General features: G+C 28.6%; 1 protein-coding gene across 1 annotated transcript in view; it reads right to left on the reverse strand.

Annotated features, from left to right (window-relative positions):
* LOC107437455 (neural cell adhesion molecule 1-A) overlaps nt 1-13469 on the reverse strand; it is a 425122-nt gene extending 411653 nt beyond the window's left edge. Inside the window, exon 1 of the mRNA XM_087157544.1 lies at nt 13283-13469. The gene's annotated coding sequence lies outside the window, so the exon portion shown is untranslated. The remainder of the gene's footprint in view (nt 1-13282) is intronic.
* Between the last annotated feature and the right edge of the window lie 77 nt (nt 13470-13546).

A 13546-nucleotide genomic window follows, 5' to 3' on the forward strand; every position in this document is an offset into this window, starting at 1 on the left:
GATAAATACCCATGCAGCATGAAAGGGCAAATAAACGTTAAAAATCCGTTCATCCGTTATAAGGTTTTGGGCTTACGTTAAAATTACGTTAATTTCACGTGATGATTTTCACCATTTCTTCATTCGTTAAAACGTATACGTTAAAATTACGTTAATTTCACGTAATGATTTTCACCATTTCTTCATTCGTTAAAACGTATACGTTAAAATTACGTTATTTTAACGTTATCAATTTTTCGTTATTTAATCGTTATTTTACTCCACACTATAGTGTGGAGTTCCTCAACGAAAAAGAATTGGTTTCGGTTAAAAATTTTCCTGTAAATTCTTGCCAATGGAGGTTATTTCTGTATCCAGTTATATAAATAAGTAAAATAAATTTTTAGACAGATTGCGACTTCCTTTGAAACTAAAAAAAATGAGATAAATCCGGAGATAATTGTTCTGGGGTAGCGTAACAACCATTTCGTTAAAGGTAAAATATTTTAAATCTAATTAAATATACTGATTAAAAGTTCTGCTATTAAGATCAAGTTTTTGAAATGGCACTTCGTTGAAGTCAGAATTTATTGTATGATACAATAACGTCTCTATGATTTGAAGGAATATAAAGCTAAGGCTCGTTTCTAAGCGTTTTTAAGATTGCTTGTGATAAAAATATACACCATGAATTTAATGCATATATAACTATATTTCTCAATAATAAGGAGCGAAATGTGGTGTAAAAAATAACATTTAAAAAACGGAATGATTGACTTCTACATTATGCAAAGTTCTTCAATTATATGGTTTATGTAAAATAAAGTTTATTTATAAGCTTTTAGGACTTCTCATAACTCCGTAAATCGACGAAAAACATGCATAAACACAAATAATATAAAGTTATCTCAACTTTTTTTTCTAAAAAAAAAACCATCAAATCTTAGTTGAAAGTTAAAAAAGTAGTGACTGTAATAAACAATTTGGTTTTCTAAAATATATCAAACTTAAAAACTTCCTGCAAGTTAGAATGAAAAAAAAAACCTTTTTGAGAATAAAATAAAAATTCCCAAAATTCTTAATATTGAGTGACTGAAAACACCAAAAATTATTTATGACCGCAAAATTGAAAGTAATACCATTCGCTTTAACTCCTACGGTATTTCCGTTGTGTCAGGAAATATCATCCTTAGTGGAAGCAAAGGTTTCTTATAAATATTTTAATAAATTATATTAATAAGAATTTTTGTTCACCTCCATATATATATTTCATAAAAATTATTATCAATATTTTTATATATATATATATATATATATATATATATATATATATATATATATATATATATATATATATATATATATATATATATATATATATATATATATATATATATATATATATATATATATATATATATATATATATATATATATGAAAAAAAATTTCTTACATTTTCTATGTAAGCATTTTTCCTTCGCTTGTTTACATTTATTTCGAATAAAAAAAACTCTGGGGATAAGGTATATATTTTTGCAACAAATATTGCTATGAATCTATAACAGAAAGAGATAATGCTTTGATAACTACCACATCATATCATGTAGGTATGATAAAAAAAATCCCGAATGAAATTCTGGTGAAAGATACTGAAAATCATACTTTTTTTTATAATTTTGTTCCGGAATTTCGTAAAGTGTAGGCGAATCGGCATCTAGTTTGATTTCTTAGATAAACGATTAAAGTTTAAGAAGAAACATCTTCAATCAATTTCAATTTGGCTGACGGCCACCCTGATAATCATGAAACGCCCATGACCTTTTTCAGTTCCTACCAAGTTTTCAGGATCCATGATTTCACGAGTCTGACCCCATAATCTCAACCTCCTATTTGCGTAAAGTAGTTGGAGCCGGAAATTATCATTCCTTGCATAAATCTCTGTGTAATTTTGCTCAGGCAAACTAGGCATTCCGATGTCAGGCATGAAACTATCGTGCTACTTATCTTATTGAATTCCGTAAATTTGCAAATCTTGAATCCCTTACGGAATAGCCAGCATTGCTTAGTTTATTTTCTAACTCTGCGACTGATTTTCTGATTCCGCTGGGGGTTAATATATGCTAATGATTCGGTTACACACATCTGAGCAAACTCACACCAAACTCATTTATTGCTAATATCCATTGAGATTCGCTTGATTGCTATTCTTTTGAAATCCTCCTTGTTTTACCTAATGACCTAGATTACCTAGTGAAAGTAGCGTCACTCTTTTCCTCGCAACCTTTGTGCCGCTTTCGATTTTGATTGGATGTCGCCGATCACATGAGTAAACAGTCGCCATTTTGTTGACTAGTATGAATGTTGAAGTATTATTGCAATCGTTCGTTATTTCTATTTTCGCTTTTTTTAAACTTTATTTGTTTCATACTTTTAAATTAATAATGATAGGTTGTTGCACATTTAGGTGTTCTAATAATTCAAAATAAAGCTTCAAATTATGGAGCTTACCTGCTGAATATCGTGATAAAGAATGACGGAACGTATGGTGGCATAGAATTGGCAAATATAAATGAACTCCAAACGATAAACAGTACAATAAAATTTTACATTAAGAAAATGCTAAAAAAAATAAGTGTCTTGTTAAATTTTAAATTGCTCATTATTTTGTTTGCTTATGTGGAATTTTGCCTTTCTAGTTTTAATGAAATATCTCAAGAAATGTCAATATTGAAAATTTGAATTGCTTTGTTTTATTTCACAAAAGAATAACGTGTTTATTTCAATGAACTAACAAATATTGCAAATATTTTTCTCTTTAAAGATATGTTATTAGTATTATTACTCTTTAATAAAATAAAAAAATAATTAAAGAAGTAAATTGAATGCAATTTAAATAACTTCGTACGAATACTATAATATATATTTTTTTGAAATATCAAGAATTATTTATTGAAATAAAACATTGGCCATGCAATATTATAAACACTCAAATATTATATCACAGTCACAGTGAATCTATAAAAGTTCAACTTTAACTCTTATTTTTGTAATATAGATAAGATAATAAAATAATACAATTAAACACAAGTTTATTGCTTTATGAAAAAAACGGTAATTTTTTCCGAAAAATATTAATTTTGTTCAAGTGAATTTATTAGTTAATATTTATAATATATTTTATGGGTACTTTCCCACTTCGCGCCGGCGATAAATTCACCACTGTAAAGTCACCAAGTTAAAAAAATTAACTGTTTTTTTGTCTATATTTTAGATGCTATTAAAATATTATTATGTATGCTATTATTATGTTAATATTATGTTATATTAAATATTACAATATAGAATAAAGTATTAAATATAATTAATTGTACGTAGAGTTAGCATTTTTTTGTTTATTTTAAAAGACCCAGTAACAATTGGTGTTGATGAAAAAGAAAAAGATTTGAACTAATGAGAAAAAAGAGATTTTACTTTGAACACTGATAATCATGTTCTTAACGATTTAAATCTCAAATCTTTCAACCTCAGAAAAAAAACAGCAAAAAATCTCCAAGAGTTAAGAAATAAAAGTTATAGCAGATTGTGATAGACGAAATGAGAGCTTATAGATTTTTACTTATAGGTAAGGTAATATTTTCACTGAATAAAATAAAACTTATAATTTCAGCGGAAAAAGAAAGAATTAAAAGAATTAATATTTATCTTCAAGAATGTGAAAAGCAATTACGAATAAAAATTGGTGTTTAAGAACAGAAACTCGGTATTTCTAGATTGAAAGTTGATGCCTCAAGAAAGTTGCAGTCCCCAAGATGACAGCGTGTCACTACTTTATCTACTTATCCAAAGCTTTAGTATTACCGTCATACTCATGACACAATCGACATTGTAAGACAATTCCAGTTCTCTGACAACTTCGGATATTAAACTGCATTTGCATCAAAAGCATTTAAATTTATTTGAAATTAAAGGCGTTTTCACACTGAATGGTTAATTAGCAGTTACCACAGCTCCCTTATGTGGAGGTATGAGAGGCGCAGCACTACTCAATTTCAGCAGCTTTGCTTAACCTTTGCTTAGGGTATTTCGGCACACTATGGTGATGCCATGGGTGCATGCCCAGTGATGCCATGGGTGTATGCCCAGTGATGCCATGGGTGTATGCCCAGTGATGCCATGGGTGTATGCCCAGTGATGCCATGGGTGTATGCCCAGTGATGCCATGGGTGTATACCCAGTGATGCCATGGGTGTATACCCAGTGATGTCATGGGTGTATATCCAGTGATGCCATTGATGCATTCCCATTGATGCCATGGGTGCATATCCAGCGTACATCCCGGGGTATTTCAGCGCACACCCAGACCTTTCTCATTGACTTTATTTTTTGAATATATTTTGTTGCTGGGTTCCTTTTTTTTTAATTAAAAGTATTCTGCAAGATGAAGATTTTTCAAAATTCTCATTTTGAATAGCCGTTTAAAATGAGTCTTGTACTATGTACAGTACAGTAAATAAAAAAAACAAGCTAAGTAAATAAATAGCAAGCAATAAATAACAAGCTAAATAAAACATACAAATTACTTTCTTCCTAATGAAAAAATATTGACAAATTTAATGATTTCTTGAATTCATACACACGTTTTTTTCTAAGGGAAATATAAGTTTTAAAGCCTGGTTATTTCAGCAAAGGAGTACATTCAACAGATTCAAATAAAGTTCTCGCAACGAGTTTGAAGCTCTAAAATTGTGTTTTAATTTTTCGGACAAAACAGCTTCAATGGGCACACTTAAAAAACTTGTTTTAAGTAAGAAACTAAAGCTAAAAGTAAAATTATATTTAAGCTTTATAAAAAATGAGCCATACGCTAAATATTACTCCTTGGTGAACACTATTATTTTCATTATTAACTTCTTTCATTATGTTTGTGAAGTGTATTTAAAAGTATACTTCCCAAAATTTGTTATTTTAGTGTTTAAATTTTATAATTTTTATTTAGATATACTAAACAATGAAAATAGTTTTACTCAATTTCTCATTTTCTTTCATTGCTTTCAAATTTTATCATAATTGAAGCCAAAATTTATCAATAAATTAATAGGCAATTAAGATGAAATATTTTTAAAAGTAGGATTCTTCATGCTATGAATTTAAAATCATTATCTGTTATTAAGTGTAATTTCATATAGATATTTAATAAAGGTCCATTAACGTTTACAAAAAAACAGACAATGAACTAAGAATGCATTTTATTACGTCGTCACAAAGGTAATATCGTAGATCCCTTCAGGTTATAATAAACCATAATTCATTTCTAATTAACTATAATATTCGATATACCATTAGTTTTGGTTAACCGATATGCTTTTCCTTCCCATCAGCAGTAATTAAATGTGCATTAACCGTAATTTACGAAGATAATGATTATTACTAAATTGCCAGAAGCTATGAAAACGTGTGGTCCTCGCCTTTTATTTCAGAAAATATCCATGCTTGATAAATATAATTGAAAAAATATGTCAAAACAGTATAATGAGGGTGTTGAAGTATCTTATTACAGCCAAAGAAATTTATTATTAAATTGTATCATTATGTTATACTTGAAAGAACACTAAAAGAACACTTAATAAAACAGAGAGAAATAAAATTTTATTGTTTAGCCTTATTTATTTCTTATTGTCATTTTTTAAACTCTCTTTTTTTCCTTTTTGTAATTAGATCCAATTGCACAACTTATTTTTATGTAACTTATTTCTTAATTTATTATAAATGTTTTGCTGTCACCGCTGTACTGAAGTTTACAATACAAAATGACTATTTTCTTAAAAGGAAGCTAATTTTAAGCATTTTGAAGAGTAAACCTTTTTGAGCGTTTGAGAGAAAACTTTTAGAAAAGCTAGATTTTTGATATCTTTAATTTAGGTACGGCATAATATATAAACTATAACAATTAAATCACAAGGCGTATTCTTAAGAACTATATGTTAAAAATATGATTAGTTTTAACAAACGTGTGAAGTAAAAAGAGGGAAAATGGTAATAAATACAAAAACAATTTCAAGAAAATTAAATTTTAAAGTGTAAAAATTCATTTTAAAACCAATGCAAACTACGTTTACTTTTGCAGTATAGTCAGTCAAGCTTTTTAGACTTACTTTTCAATTCTGTAAATACAGTGTAATTAACTTATACACTTTGTTTTATAATGGTAGTGAGATATTGATTAAACTTGTAGAAGTTTGCAAAGAAATATTTTAATTTTGCCCATACAAAATGTACTGACTTATTATCCCAGATTATTATAAGCAATTAAATTTTTCCCTGCCAAAAATTAAAGAATATTTTTTAACAAATTTAATTGTGAAAAGAAATTAGTAGCTTTGTCTATGTTGCAATGGTAGTCTTAATTATTTTAAATATCTTTGCATCTGCTTATTAATTTTTTTAGGTTTAAGGAAGTTATACAAATTTAAACAATAATCAATTGGCTAAAGGTCGTTGGTTAGTAAAATTAATTAGTAATTGCTAAAATGCACAATAAGCTGTTAGGGCATTTTTCCGCCATACATCACTAAATGTACAATAATTACCGTAAAATTACTGAAACACTTTATTCAAATAAGTACAACTGTAACAAATATGATATAATATCTTACTTCAAAAATGGATTTTATGGCAAAATGAATTTTAAGTCTGCTAAGTTGCCTTATACCGTCATTCTGGATTTTTGTACGGTGTATTAAGTTTGAAAATTACCTTTTGTTTATTACACTGTTGTTTAAACTTGAGAGATACTCAGAGGATTTTTTACCATAAATAACTATAATGCATTATATTTCTGGCAAAATTTACCAATGGTAACATATATGAAGCATTCAGTTGATAACATAGCTCTGTTTACGAGTTGTTAAAATTAATCAGCACATCATAGGATTCATTAATTTGACAAATTATGTTGTACTACTGGCTTTCCTCCAAATGTTATCAATGAAAGCAGAAATTTGTTATATTGTAGCCTACATATAGTTATTGTAACCCATACATTGTAGCTTATAATATAGTTAATATTGTAGCCTTTTTTTCGCTTCAAGCCTTAAATTCTTGCTATGCTAAACCCTTATTGCTTACCCTTTATGGCTCTAAGGCAGGGATGGGCAAACTTTTTTGGTCGAGGGCCAAAAATTGAGAAAAAAAATGTTTGGTGGGACAAATAAAACTTTCAAAATTTAAAAAAAAAGCGATATGCAAGTTTTAATTTAAATATTTAGTGAGATGAATGAAACTGCGATTTAGTTTTTAAAAGTTCCTTATATTAAGGTTCGAAGCGAGATGTGCCTATTTTACGGAACAAGGCTAAATGTTTTTCTGTTAGTCCACTTCTGAAATGATTCTTTCTAAGGTTCAAAGTTGAAAACTCTTGTTCACATATATAAGATTAAGCAAACATAGAGCTGATTTTCTGGGCATGAAATATTAAATTTTGGAAACTAGCTTTTGGTAATGATTTGTAAAACTTTGGCATATTTAGAAACAACTGCTTCAGATGATTGTTAGATTGTCCGCTCGTTGGATCTTAAAATGCGTAGTCTGCCAAATGTCAAGTACAATTTACCTATATTAGATTCCTCGAGAAAGACAAACGCTAGTTAGAGCCAATCTAAGACTATTCTATGAAGAACTTCTGCTTTCAACATTTTACCAATTGAAGCTGTCTGTGCTAACTATTTCCATCAATTTATGTTTTGTAGAACAAAAATAGAGAAAGTAAAAAGGTCATCAGTACTTTGTTAAAAAAGGAAAAACAGAAATAATTTTAAATAGTTGACAAGAAAATGGATGTATATTGTTTATGTATATTGCCACTGATCGGCAAATTAAAATTATATCCGCGGGCCGGATAAAACCTTCCGGCGGGCCACAGTTGGCCCGCTGGCCGTAGTTTGCCCATCCCTGCTCTAAGGCATGGGCATCGACAAGATCCAATAAGGTCCATGTGGGTACGTTTCAAGTAAAAATGTTAATGTTTAATCTAGGAATTGAGTGTTTAATGAAAATTAAATGAATGGAAATTAAATGATTGTTGAGGAAGAATGTATAATACAGAGCTTTGTAAAATCTTTAAATGCCCTGTTATTATAAAATTCACTTAAATCTGAAGACTGCTAGTACATTTAGATAAAATGGTTTAAACACTCTAAATCCAAAAAATAGCTGTGACAAAGCCGTAGAGAAAAAAGTAGAAGAGAACGACTCAAGTTGTGATGTATCGAAGTAGTTTAATCAGGTATTGGAGTACTAAGGGACCATAGCCTTCCAGAAGAATAATTGGAAATATCTCTAAATGAAATCCCTGTCTCATAATAGGCTGTTTTACAACAGATGTTATTGAAATGTGATAACTTTTTTAAATCACCAAGAGAAAAGTACAATGTAATAACTGAAAAGCTAATATCAGTGGCGCGACAGCCCATAGAGGGCCAAGGCCTACTGCGTCCATCTCAGTTTTCTTGACCTTAGGCTCTGGGGTGCAGGAGCAGATGTTCCGGAAAGGTTGTCAGTCGAAAGTAGAACCCTCAGTGTTTAATTCCCAAGCATGCTTGGTACTCATTTATATCTACCCATTGAAGGGATGAAAGTCTGAGTTAACCTTGGCCGGCCTGAGGATCGAACCCAGGACCTGTAGCACTGGAGCTCAAAGCGCTACCACTTAGCCACCGGTTGTCATAATGTAATAACAGAAACGTTCAATCAAACGTTAAGCCAAAATTTTAATTAAATTCTGTTAAATTTGCGTTCAGCATATGTTTCAATGAGCCAACAGTTCCTTTTTTTAAGTTTTAATCTTAGATGCATTTAAGTTTAAGTAGCTTTTTTGGTAGTTTTTCGCATGCGTCTTAAAATTTTAAAAAAATCGACTTTTTCGAACAAAGTTTTAAAAAAAACAGCATAGAAATAAATTATTTTAACATCTAAGATTAAAAACCAAAATTTCATTAAGAAAACGTAATTTGATTCTTAACACAAGTATAAGTAACAAAACTTAATTATATATGAAGAACATTCCTAGATGCTAAAAAAATGTAAACATTCTGATACTTGATAAAGTTTTTATTCTACTTTATGATTTAAATAAAGTACAATCAACAGTCAAATCAATAATAAAACTTGGGTCTGCTTTATTTATTTCCGGTTCGATATGTCGAGTTTCATATTTACCATCTAATTAACCATTTGAGTTTGTCTCGAATTAAATTTCGTCCAAACAGATAAAACTGAAATATTTTGTTCCATTTTCGATTCTGGAAAAACCCTTCACGTTGTATTTATCTTTTAGTACCTATTACAGAAACTAACAATGCATATTTGTATATCATTAAATAAGTATCTGCAGCAAACAAAATTACATATTTTAATATAGATTCTAATTAAGGGGGAGTTTCAAAAATGGCCTTCCTCAAGACATGTATACAATTGCTTCCATATAATAATTAGGTTTTTCTTTCGGGTAAAAAGTTGTTTCTTTTTTTATCGAGATAAAAAGTCACGTTTCTGCGTGATATTAACTTTTTTTTTATTTTGTTGCGCACTTAAAATTTAAAATAATAAGTTGGCAAAACAATTTATTGCATTCAATTACTGACGTTATTTTATCTATTATATTTTATTTATCAAAACTCCATTCATTTAGGAGATTTTATAATACCATAATAATAATCATATGTACGTAAAATGTCTTTAATTTCACCCACCACTTGAAATGGCTAGTAGATAATAGTTGAAAGAAGAGTCGTAGATAGTTTTGAATAAAATAACTAGTGCTGGGTAAAATCGAAACTATAATATCGCAATATATGGCCAAGAACTATCAAGATTACAAATTATAACGCTATTTTTTTCCAATCCCAATAATTTAAATAGTTTATTGTTACAACTTCTTACAGTCCAAATTAAATAATTGAACACAACCGATAATACAGTATTCGATATTTTTTTTTTATAACCGTCGTTGAACAACCGCACCAATTTTTGGGCTTACAACTACTAATGTTCAACGCCGCAGCCTTGTAATTTTGAACCCAATCCAGAAGACAAGGGAACTCCCGGATCAAGTATTGGGAGAAATTTGCTTTCGTGGAGGACTTTTTTGATGGAACTAACCCGCATTTGCGTTGCATAGAGAGGAAGACCACGAGAACCTCCCACGGTTAGTCTGACGGCAAGAGGACTCTTACCCATGATCCGTCTACCACTGAGGATATTTCACGTCAGCACTGTGGTCGGTGCAAACCGGATGCGGAATTCGTATCAACCAGCCATCGCCGGGATCGAACCCTGTTTCACCTCATCGGAAGGCGAACGCTCTATCCCCTGAGCCATCGCGACTCAGTATTCGATAATTATCGTTGTTAAAAATATTAGCGTGATTATCGTATTCAATTACCCACAATATTATTTGATATTTATAGCTGTCTTTGATCTCGTCCCCTTTGATGATAACAATCACGTAATATTTTTTGTAGGTCACAATGATAATTAATTATGACCACGATATTATTGCTGTCGATAAATAGTGAGCTGGCGATGTTTACCCTATATTCAATAATTATATAATTTACGATAAATCGTTCAAATAAATTTCTAAATATCGTTGCTGCAATTCTTAAATATCTATGTCGTTTCATGATATTTCAGCATACAACTCAGCTCTAAAATAATTCTATAATAAAAACATCATGGTTTAATTGAACTTAAGAATTATCATAGATGCAATGAACTTACGAATAAATATTAAACATAAATGTAACATACCGTATAATGGCTTAATGCATAACAAGTAATTGCGTAATTATAACCTAATAAACTCTTAAATATATATTTGGCATGACTTTTAATTCTATTAGTTTTAATCTATAACTAATCTGATGAGGTAAAACAAACGCAGGGCAAATTTATATAGAAAATTGTTACCGAAAAAGAACAAAACCTATTATTTTGTTGAGATAACGAAACGTTAAGAGGATGTGGTGAATGATGGCACAAGGTAAATAGAAAGAGAATGTGTAATTATTGACGAAAATGAACAAATTATGGCTATTACGTTTCTAGGTGGTCTGGGGTATTCGTTTGGTTTCCCTCAGGGGCAAACCTTTTTTCAAAAAAAGTACCATACGAAATGCTTCAGCTAGACACAAATATTTTATACATTATGTACAATATTTTATACATGTTTACATTGTGTTAAAAAAATAGAATTTATTAATAATTAAGGTTACTAAATTTTAATTCTACTTAGTTCTGCATGAAAGTAAATACATAATTTAAATTGTTCTTATATATTGAACCGTTACTGTTATTTATCGAAAATATCCTAATTTCAGCATAGTTTTATGTTATCTGATAACTATTATCATAAATTGAAATCAAATACACTAAGAAATAACCGTCTTATCACATAATTATGATTTGGTGAACTTTTCAAGTCAGTCAAAAACTGAAAAAAATACGATAAAACAACTATTTCGCCTATTTAAGTGAAGATTTCGAACACAATGATTAGAAAACATGCAATTAACACAAAATTAAAATATTTTTGACTGATATAATTACTGATTCAAAGGCGCATAATCAATACGTCCAAAACAGGAAAACACACCTAACGGCGTATGATGACATTTCCTGTCATACTATACTTTTTATTAAGTCTTATGCTGTGCCCAACTTCCCCTAAAATTTTATTATTAGAACATGTACGGGGTATGCCACATACTTAACTGAATAAAATAAACTGATAAATTTCATTAAATAAATTTTTTTAAAAAAAACTTAAATAACTATAACTGAACTGGGTGGAAGATCCCTTAAGCAAAATTAATAGTTTTAACTTGTAATAAAAGTGACTCAGTACGGTTGATTTAAAAATAGCAAATCTGCTTCTTCAAATAAGATCAAAAATAATTGATATTACGATGTTTTTTTTTCTTAAATTTTTTTTTAAGGAAATGTGCTTCCAAAGCAAAAATGATAGCCTAAATAGTTCAATAAAATCACGATAGAAATAAATATAGAAAAAATGATAGTCCTTAGATAAAAAAGGCTAAATTGCTCATTATCTCATCAAACAATTATTTTAAGCAATAATTATATGACAGAACAGGATGTTAGAAACAATGCATCTTTATTTTATATATATATATATATATATATATATATATATATATATATATATATATATATATATATATATATATATATATATATATACATATATATTATTTAAAAATTTTGAAAATAAAATTATACTTAAAAAAAATACTATATTTAAAACGAGTTGTATAGCGACATTCTATTCATGAAAATTGCATCGGACGATGAAATGAAGTTTTCTTGGGCATAAAATATTTTAAACAAATTACTCTTCGTACTTATTTTTCAAATTCTTTTATTTATAAAACCTTTTACATTTATTATAATAATTATTGAAGCGAAGTAAAAATGTAAAATTTTTTAAACAAGGAGCAATTTTTGCTGATTTTTGTACCTTCTTTGATTATTAATTTATATCAGATAACTCTGAATGAAAAATTTTTGAATATGAAATGAAGCTCCATATTAATAATTAATAATGTGGAATGATCGATTAAATTTACTCGACCGTAAGGCGCGTTTCTTTAAATTAAATTATATTTAATTTCTTTTTAAGTAAAGTTTTCGGAATATCGAATATAATTTAAATGCATGAAAATGCAATGTAGTGTAAGAAAATGTTATATTAAAAAAATAAACAAGGAAATATTTAATAAAAACTACTTAATTTCTTTCATAAATTATTCAGGAAAAATTGAATAGATAAGCGATGCTGATAAGATTTATTTATAATATGAATGTATTTAAATATAACAAAATAAGTATATTCAAGTTCAAAAATGTTTGAATATTTTAACTGATAATAGCAGTGGCTCTAAATTTTATTATAAATTTTATTATAAATTATATTTTTTCTTAATTTGAATTGGTAAAAAATTATATTTTTACTTATATCAAAAATGAAAATATATTTTTTAAATATTTTGAAAGGGATAACGGAAATGATTTTTAAATTTTATTAACTATTGAATTAGTACTAAAACAATTGTAAAAACTCATTAAAAATCAATGAAACAATTTTAAAAATCTTTACCGAATTTCCGTATTCCACCAAACATTTATAAGTAATTCAAAGAACTGATTGTATTTTTCATAAAAAAAAAATACAACAATATCCTTTGCCTAAATGCTTAACAGAAGGAAAGTAAAAATGTGGCTTACCGTTCTTTTTGGTATAATCCTAAAGGAATCCAATTCTTCCCCAACACCAACTAGAAAAGATGCCAAATTTGGTTAAGTTCTGTAACCCACCACAATCAAAACAAAGCGAAATTTCGTGTGAATATTATTAATAAAGAGAGAAGCAATCAATTATTTGTGAGGTTAATTTTGTCTGCTTCTGAAATGTGCGAAAAGAAGTCTATAGTCTATGAATGAGATAAAAAGTGGTATATTTTTATCCGGAGACCGGTTCTTCAGGAACTT

Source organism: Parasteatoda tepidariorum, chromosome 2 (assembly GCF_982258835.1).
Source record: "Parasteatoda tepidariorum strain Cologne lab strain chromosome 2, Ptep-v5.0, whole genome shotgun sequence".
NCBI classification, from domain to species: Eukaryota; Metazoa; Arthropoda; class Arachnida; order Araneae; family Theridiidae; genus Parasteatoda; species Parasteatoda tepidariorum.